General features: G+C 44.3%; 1 long non-coding RNA gene across 1 annotated transcript; it reads left to right on the top strand.

The window, feature by feature from the left end:
- The first annotated feature begins 243 nt into the window (after window positions 1-243).
- Window positions 244-9,472, top strand: LOC148454315 (uncharacterized). Its single transcript, XR_015874816.1, has 3 exons — window positions 244-504; window positions 8,737-8,824; window positions 9,320-9,472. It is a non-coding gene; the product is annotated as an uncharacterized LOC148454315 (long non-coding RNA).
- The last annotated feature ends 512 nt before the right edge of the window (window positions 9,473-9,984 follow it).

Here is a 9,984-nt window from a genome sequence, read left to right on the forward strand (position 1 = left end):
AGAGCAGACAGGCAAGAGGCAGCGTCTGCTCTTAGTCACAGGCAGCAGCTTCTATAGCACAAATCCTCCTCCCCAACGCATAAAATTGGCTGGCAGCAAAGTGTTAAACACATAAATTACATACAGTACTTGAAGTTGTCTCTGTCTCTGTCCTCTCTGTCACCCGTCCACTACACCCCACGCTGATTGGATAAGGTCCAATGGTGGGGGTGGGACAAACTTTAAATGACAGGCTACTGGACAAATGATTGCCTGTATAGTGGTGAGTGGACTTGTGCTGTGTGTACACAGGAAGGGAAGTAGAAAGGAATTATGCGTTCCACCTGCACATGGATTCTACTTCCCTATGCTGAGTCTGCATGCTGCATCTGGTTAGACAAGCAACCTGCCAGCCAGGGAGCCCAGCAGCCAGCACCAGCCAGGGAGCCCAGCAGCCCGCTTACCAGTGACAGGGCCCAGCAGTCTTCCAGCCCACCAGAGACCTGCCAGCAATCTGCAACTCAAGTAAGTGGAGTGGGTAGCCCCTGATAGCTTTGTCCTTATAGGGCGGTATTCAATTGTTACGCCCCTCGCAGCCCCAGCGGGTTGCGAGCTGAAATGTGCGAAAAGTGACCTGTTTGGGCACCCAAACATCACTTTTCGCGCTCGCGCCCAGCACTTTGGTCGGGGGAAGCTGCTTTACACGGCTAAACCTGAACACTTCACGATCAGCTGCAACAATTGAAAAGCGCCCTGCGATCTCCTGTCACTTTAGACGGGAGATTGGGAGTACTATAACAATTGAATACCACCCATAGTGTAGTAAGGGGGATGAGCAGGAGGGTAACGGGGTAAGAAGTTTGTGCAGTAGTTAATTTCCTGTGTGCCTGTTATTCATAGCAGCCCCAGATAGCTTCATAAAGAGTTTTTTAGTTCTTTTAAAACTGATTAATTTTGTTTTTATTTGCAAATATTTAAGTTATAATTAGAAAGTATAATTATTCCTATAAAAAGGAGGGGAGCGGGAGGGGGGGCGCAGGTCCTTTACTTTGCCAGGGGTGCTCGGACCCCTAGATACACCCCTGCGTTAAGTAGATGGCTGAAATGAGCCCAAGGTATTTTAAAGGGGAGATAGACAATCATTTATAAAGAATAATAATGCCTACAATAGATAATATGGACAAATAATGTTTAGTAATTGAGTCCAAAATGTGGCAAAATATATGCAATAATGAGAATGTGACAACAGTGGGAATCACATAGATTATAATTGAAATGGCACCAGAATAATAGCAGCATCAATTATAGTAATAGAAGTTGCTTTCAAGTAGAGAACTGTTCTATAATGCCCAGATGTCTCCTGATAAAAAAAAGGTTTACACGGTACAATATTGGTGAAAGTCATTCATGTATAAGCAGCGCAAGAAATAAAGGATAATACTCTGTATTAAGTAAACACACCCCTATTTGCACTTTGGGCCTGATTCGTTACTGATCGCAACTGCGATTATGCACGAAGACGGCCGATTGTTGCGTTTGCATTGCAGTGCGCAAATGTCACTGCGATCGGACTGCGATCGCAGTGACTACACAGGCCTATAACAGAGTGAGTGTTTGGGAGTGGTGATTGGGGGGGTGGTCGGCAAAACTCAGACATGCCAGTGCATTTGAACGCCATTACAGTGGCGTGCATAAATGCCACTTCGATGGCATATGCAGCTTGGGATCTCACTGCGTGCGATGAGGTTAGCAAATTCTGACCTTGTGCAAGTGTGCGTGAGGGTCTGATGGTACTCGTTGCTACCGATGATTATGCAGATTTGCAAAGTATTATGGATGTGAGTAAGGAGAAGTGGTCATCCTTATTTTAGGCTGCGATGGCACTGAGATTGCAAACATTAGCATATTTTCGCTGTGCAATCCGTAATGAATCAGGCTCTTTGACCCTCCACACTGTTCCAATAGTTTGGCATTTTGACATTACACAATGACAAAGTCCATTTATACTGAACTCTACCAATAATGATGTAAATTTGCCTTGATGACCTTGAAAAGACACTTTGAAAATTTTTAGGTGAAATGCCAGTTTCATGTTTGGTAAACAGCGAATCGAATTTTAAATGGAAATATAATTTTTTATGTTGTTGATAAATGTGCACTATTTCCCTAGAGTCTATGGCCCTCATTCAGAGCCGTTCGCTATTTGCGGTCGTTCGTTTAAAAACAAGGGGTGGCTATTCAAATGATCCGTACGCACATTGCTGTCTGTCCACACCTCTAAGTCTGAACGAGCGTGCAAAACATACGCTCGTTTATTTGTTAAAAACGCCCCCTGGCCGCACGCATCCTACGTCATGTCCGCTATTTATTAGATTAATCGAGTACATCGACCAGCGTATTAACTGCTCGCTATTCTTGTGGTTGGTGTTTGCTACCACAAATTTGCGTGCAGTTCTGGCTATAAAATAACCCAGTGACGTGGTCAATGACGCTGCTGTTTTAAATATACACACCCATAAAACGCCCGCTTTGACCTTTAAGCACGCCTGCGTTCGGATCTCCACTCCCCATTTTCAAGCACCTTCCCCTGTTACCACCCACATACGCCTCATTCTGTCACTCAAAATAGCAGGCACTCGCTATATAGCGTACAAAGGATTTTCGGCCGCACTGACTGGTTCGCGCATGCGTACTAAAACGCGTACGCATGCGCAGATGTGCAAACATCGCTCGGAACGAGCGTACAGCCGCTAACGAGCGGCTCTGAATGAGGGCCTATGTTTCTAAAGCATCATATACGGTTCTTTTACCAAAATAAAATGGGCAGACTAGATGGGCCAAGTGGTTCCTATCTGCCGTCAAATCCTATAGTGTATTTTAGCTAGTGGCAGGATTAGCAGTATGAAAGCTCCCACCCATGTTAATACATTTAAACGTGCAGTTGCAGATATGTTATGCAACTTAAAATTAGAACTAAATGTTTATAGAAAAATAAAGTGAAATTAAACCAACTTAGAAAAATATTTTTTTACCATGAAATGCTCTAGTGCTGTCCTTCTGTTGAGATCTTCCTGTCAGGTGTCATACAACAGGGCACAAAAAGCATTTTAAAAAATATATTTTTTTGGAATAACCGAAAAACTGAAATATGGTCTGGTAATTGATGTATATAATACTGCACCAACACTCATGAAGGGATACACCATAGTCTCCAGCTGAACTCTAACTTCGCACTATAGGGGCTTTATTTACGTAGTGGCAGGTTTTATAAGCTGACACTTCCAGGGCCGGCGCTTCCATTAGGCAGCTTTAGGCAGCTGCCTAAGAGCGTCGGGACCTGATGGGCGGCCCGCTGAGGCTGTCTTGGAGAGAGGGCATTGCCTTCCCTCTCTTAGAAGCCACTATTGCAGGCTGAGACCCGGTGAATCCCAGTGGCGGCGCCCATTACACCCGCTCCCTCCCACCCAACCGCGGAGAAGACAAACTAAACAGACACACATAGAGGGGAATTCAATTAGAGGCGAAAAGCCATATTCACCTGTTTTTTTGTGAAAAATTTGCCTAAAAAAAAATTCGCCAAATTCAATTCCAGGACAATTTCGCCTAAGTGGAAACAATTCTCCAAAAATGATTCTCCAATCAATAGCTGGTGAAAAGAAATGCAAAATCTTTATTTTGGGGTGTAAACGTGGTGAAAAAACTCAGACCCCTTGGGACAGCCCACCAAAGGACAAATCTGCAAAAAAAACAGAAACAAAAACCTAAGAACACCCCAAAAAAGACATGTCATTTTTGGGGTGAGAATTTAAAAAGTGGGGGGATAAACATTAAAAGTATCGAAATAGACTTCTTGGGGGTCCCCAAGTATGGGTCAGGGGTTTTTGGGATTGCAGGTGCATGCAGCAGGTGGATTTTTCACGTTTTTTAAAAGTTCACTTTAGAGACATAAAAACATGCTAGCACCCTTTTCAAGCACCCCAAATTTGACTGGTTTACTTAATTTCACCAAAAAATACAGCTTTATGCCATTCTTCACCACTTTTACAAAGACGCTAATAGCAAGCAATTTACACAACTTAAGTACCCAAAATAGTCTTATTAGGGCTATTAGTACACATTTATATTGATTCCCTAGGTTAATATATCTTTTTCTGGGGTACAGACTCATTTCCCCAATTCTTTCAGTATTTTTCGCCTGTTCCGCAGTCGCCTATTTCCGTTTTCGCCTGTCTTGCAATTGAATTAGGCGAAAAGCGGGGACGAGCATGGAATAAATTCGCCTCTGAAACAGGCGAATGAAGCGAACAGTCGGACAGGTGAAAACTACACCTCTACTTGAATATGGCTCACAATGCTAGAGGCTGCGGCAGCTGCCTGGGTCCTGTGCCGGCGATGTCATTGGCCGGCCCAGTCTGCTGCTCCGCCTCCAGTCTTCAATGTTCCCTGAGTCCTGGTGCTATGTATGCGCCCCTCCTGGACTGATTCCGGGGGTGGATGGGGGTGGATTGGGCTGCCGGGACGCCAGGTCAGTTCACACTCAGCCCGCCCTTCAATATCTGATCCCCCTCCATGCGATCAGGCAGCTGGATGCTTGATGGAGTTAAAAAAAAAAATGGCTGACGGAGCCTTTGCTCTGTCTCTAGCCCCTGCGCCGTCAGCCTCAGACTTCAGACCAGGCAGCAGATGTAATGCAGCACTGAGCCAGGCTGCCAGCGCCCAGCAGCAAACTGCCCAATATTATTGTACAGTACTGCAGCACCAGGTATGCACCAGCAGAAATATATATAATTCTATAGTGTCCTGTGTGGGTGTATATATATATATATATATATATATATATATTAGTGTCCTAGTGTTCACTCTAGCTCCGGCGGCAGGCAGGGTGCCGGAGCTAGAGAGGGCAACGTTGTGCGCGCGCCCAAAAAGGGGGTGTGTGTATAAGACGCGTCCCCTTTTCGTCATACTTGGGGGCGTGCCCGGCACTTACGGACACGCCGGGCAGCCCCCAAGCGCTGCAGAGAGGGAGAATAGATGCTACCCGGCGTCTATTCTCCGGCGGTGACTGGGTCACCGCACATTTCTCCCCCTGCGGGACACTGCGTCCCGCGGGTGAAGACGGCACCCGCAGGCTGTGAGGGCAGGGCGCTTTTTGCCCTCCTGGAGGGCAGGGTGCTATTTGCCCTCGTATTATACGTGTGTGTGTGTATAGATATATATAAGCAACAACTCCGGCACTCCTTCACGCAGTGTAACTTGGACAAACAGCCCACACCTTGCTCCGGTGCCTTCCTTATTAGGAGGACAGCACCCCCAATACACACTGTACAAAAAAATAGGCAGCACTCGGAGACTGGATAAGACTCGTGAAACCCTCAGCCGAGGGACTTTTAATCAATCATAGGTCGACCTTTCGGAGTCTTGCACCCCTTCCTCAGGACAGCAGAATAACACAATACAAACAAACAGACATATTTATATCATAACTACTCACCACTAAACAGGCGCCATGCACACCTGAGCTCCGTCCAGCAGCCGCACTTCCGGTCGCGGCACGTCCGCAAAAACCGGAAGTGACGTCACCCGGGCGGGACCCAGCGCCATGGCAACCTGCAATAACATACACAGTGCGATCGTGAACAAACTTAGTCATTATCATAATGCAATAGATCCATAAAGTGTATATATCTCAGCACATGTACACTGTGTAAAAAACATAAGATCTGCGTACAAATATCATGCACAGAAAGGATTATACAAACTTTGTTGTGTATAAAAAGTGATACTTACAAAAAGTGTAAAGTGAATACACATACATATAAATACTCAAATAAAATACACATATTCTAACGTGGACATATAACTAAAGATAAAAAATGCATTAGTAACACTATAAAAAACATTTTGCCACTAATGACATTGCCTCTTATTGTCATCAATATGACAAGTAAAAAATCAATACTACATAATGGAGAAATGGAGCCATCTAGTGGGCAAAAAAACACCACTACTACCAAATTTAAATGCATATACAATCCTTAATGAACATATTCATGTCATAGAAGATCCACAACATTGGCATATAAAGCCATCCAAAATTACACAAATTTATAAGAAATTAATAAGACCCAAAGAGTCATTTAACCCTCGAGGAAAAAGAGTATCCAATCTACAGATCCACTGTGTCTCCAATTGCAGGAGTTTCCTTCCTCTATCACCACCCCTTAGTGACAAGGGTACATGGTCAATAATCTTATATCTGAGGGTCGCTATACTGTGTTTGTTATGCGCAAAGTGGCGTGCTACCGGTTGTTCACTACCATTAGTGGAGATAGCTGTTCTAATTGCCGATCTATGTTGAGCCATTCTGATTTTAAATTGGCATTCAGTTTTGCCTATGTAATATAGGCCACATGGGCATATAATAACATAGATGATGAATCTAGAGGTACATGTCAAAGGCCACTTAATTTTATATCTTTTCCCCGAGTATGGATGGAGTATGGTATCCCCGGTCTCAAGATATGAACACGTCGTGCACCCTAGGCACTTAAAACATCCATCTTTACGTGTCAAGAAATTGGGCTTAGGCATAGGTTTTAAAAAATTTGTCACATCAGTTTTAACCACCAGATCTTTGATATTTCTCCCTCTGGTATAGCTAGGTAATAGTTTAGTATTGTGCAAACACTTTAGCTCTGGATCAGATGTAATAATGGGCCATAACTTCTTAGCTCTTTTGTTGGTATATTTGCTCTTAACATCGTATTCATGGACCCATGGTAGCTGATTTAGCTTTTTGTCCTTAGGATCAATTCTCAATAACTCTTCCCTACTCAGACAATGCTTTTTGTCTAGCCTTAATCAATTCTTCCACCGGATACCCTCTCCTCTCAAATTTTTTAGACCTGATATCTAATTGTCACTTCCGGTTTTTGCGGACTTGCCGCGACCGGAAGTGCGGCTGCTGGACGGAGCTCAGGTGTGCATGGCGCCTGTTTAGTGGTGAGTAGTTATGATATAAATATGTCTGTTTGTTTGAATTGTGTTATTCTGCTGTCCTGAGGAAGGGGTGCAAGACCCCGAAACGTCGACCTATGATTGATTAAAAGTCCCTCGGCTGAGGGTTTCACGAGTCTTATCCAGTCTCCGAGTGCTGCCTATTTTTTTTGTACAGTGTATATATATATATATATATATATGTGTATGTATGTAAAAATGCGATGTCTGTCAGAAAACAGCTACAGGCGGCACTCCACGGTCTTTATAAATGAAGAAAAGTGACTTTATTCGCCAACGTTTCAAGACCTGGGCGGTCTTGTCATCAGGGTGCAAAAGTGTGACAAATAAGGAAGCTTACCTTAAATAGCGGTGTATTAACAATGGTGTCCATGAACATCCTCAATCCTGAATATTCAAAATATTCTCCAGTACAAACAGGAATTAGATAATCAACTTTTGGATACTGCAGTATATGAAAAATTAACATATGACCCTACTTTAATATATAAGTCGGAACTGGATTCCACTTTACACACGGCGGTACTTAATCAGCATCTAAGTTCTAATCTGCTAAACAACTGGTGCAACCATTTCCAAGAGTCCCGGTGATTTATACAGTCCGCCCCCCCCCCCCCCCGCAGTAGAGAGAGACTTAACAAGAATAAAAAAAAAAAACACTTACCTGAAAATCCCGCTCCTGGTCCCGCCGCTGTCCGCTCCTCCGGCCGCTTTCATGGGAGAGACGTCGTCATGACGACTTGTCTCCCATCACCCACTGCGGGAGCCGGAAGATGGCTCCCGCAGTGGGAGCAGCAGCAGCCGCTGAGAGTCTGACAGACTCTCAGCCGCTGCTGATTACACCAAACACGCAGCAGCCGGCTCCGGCGGCTGTGTGTTTGGCAGTGTGTAGCGCTGACCGAACTCCGTCCGGTCAGCGCTACACTTGACTCGGGTATAAGCCGAGGGGGTACTTTTTCAGCACATTTTTTGTGCTGAAAAACTCGGCTTATACTCGAGTATATACGGTAGATCACCTGTGCTCAAGCATGGATATCCTTAAAACATGGACTGTATGGCGGAGTTTGGGAACCTCTATCATATGGTCAGGAAGCAATTAGTTACTTATGTAGAATCAGTCATGGTTTGCGGTCACTGGGCCTGATTCATTACGGATCGCAAATCGGCCGATGGTACGTACTTCGTATGCATTGCAGTGCGCGTACGTGAGTTAGCATTGCGATCGATACAAAGCCATCACAGACTGAAGGACAGGAGGGTGTTTGGGGGTGGTGATGGAGGAGTGGCTGGAGAAACGTTGGCGTGCCTGTCCGTTTGAACGCCGTTGCATGGACGTGCATAAATTGTCCACTGCGACGGCATACACAGCTTGAGTACTCACTGCGTGCAACGAGCAATTTATGAGTAAGGTCATACCTGCTGTAATTGTGCGTGAGGGGCCGATGTTACTCGATGTTCCCGATGTATACACAGCACTGCAAGGTATTACGGATGTGACATAGCGGTAGTGGGCGTCTGTATGTTGGCTGTGCGACGGCATTGCGATAGCATTCATTAGCATATTGTTTCAGCACACCTGTGTGCGTAATCGCAGCCGCGATTGCAATAGTTATCCGTAGTGAATCAGGCCCCACTGTTCTTTAATGTTTACACACTTTTTAGCCACGAACCAATGAGTGAACAACAAATACATTTTTTTACATAAATAGTTACATTTAGATTTTCTATCTTATCCCATAGATTTGATGTATCTGCGGTTTATCCTGAATTTAAGAAACCTGGTTCCTACACACAAGTACCTTACTGCAAGAGGGCAACTTCAGAGACAGTGAGTACATATATGATACACCACTGGCTAAGAAACTCTAAAGAACATATTTCATAAAATATTAGGAGGGGAACATGCAGTAGCCAATGGCAACTACATAAATTAATTTGTGTCTCTAGAGTCCTGTAAAGTGATATCTGGTTGGTTGCTGTGGATTGAAACAGTTCATGCTCATTGCACCATGTTATTAAATAAGATCTAGTTGATGAAGTTGATTTTAGATTCAAGAAAGTTTATGAAAGATGTACAGTTCAAGGCTACATCCGAATAACAATAATGTCCTTTTAGAGGTCACAGGACACCACTTACCCCCTCTGTCCCTCATCTACCTAAGCCTCTGTTGATTGCAGGGCTGTATTTTATAGGGTAAGACTGGTTTTCTCTATATGTTTTTCTTGAGAAAGAAAACATTTTTCAAGTTTTTTCTTATTTTTAAGTAAGAATGTGAATGTTGGACATAAATTGTATCTGTAAAAAGACTGTGATTTAATCCAGGCAAGACGTTTAGGGCCTGGAACCTATAATCCCTATAATCCTTTCGTTCTGGAGCGAGTTGCATCTACGCCTGGATGGAAAAGAGCAGAAGAAACAGAACGGCTGACTGTGATGCCACATGTCCTGTACAAGGAAACATGGGAGAGGAACCGTTTGCTGGTGAGGTGAAGCTGTAATTTACACTCTGGGAAACATGAATCAATTTTCTGAAACGTTTGTATGCTTGATTACTTTAGAAGCAAAACATGGGGCCGGGTCGATACAACATAAAGTCATTTCTGGAGCTAATGGAAAAGAAACCTGCCAGCGTGCGAGGACTGTGTAACACTAAAGATGTGCGATTCAAGGACGAATTAAAGGTAGAGCATGTTAAACAGTGATAGAGGAGTTCTAGGAATATGCACAATGATCCTCTACACATTGTGGGTCAGCCAAACTGTAGGCTAGTTCTAGGTACACACTGTGCATTTATGGGACCGATTAACCAATTCCCAGCCTAGTGCTGCCGGCGAACGGTCACAGTAATATAAGCATGCCCTGGCAGCGCCCCCTCTGTTTTACACGGTAGCTTGACCCGACGCTGGCGAAGCAAAGTATTTCCATTTTTGCATGTCCCCGTTGTCGGGTACAGTGTAACGCAATCTGAATAAATTACAGTAAGCTGC

Source organism: Taudactylus pleione, unplaced genomic scaffold (assembly GCF_031769625.1).
Source record: "Taudactylus pleione unplaced genomic scaffold, aTauple2 ptg001008l, whole genome shotgun sequence".
NCBI classification, from domain to species: Eukaryota; Metazoa; Chordata; class Amphibia; order Anura; family Myobatrachidae; genus Taudactylus; species Taudactylus pleione.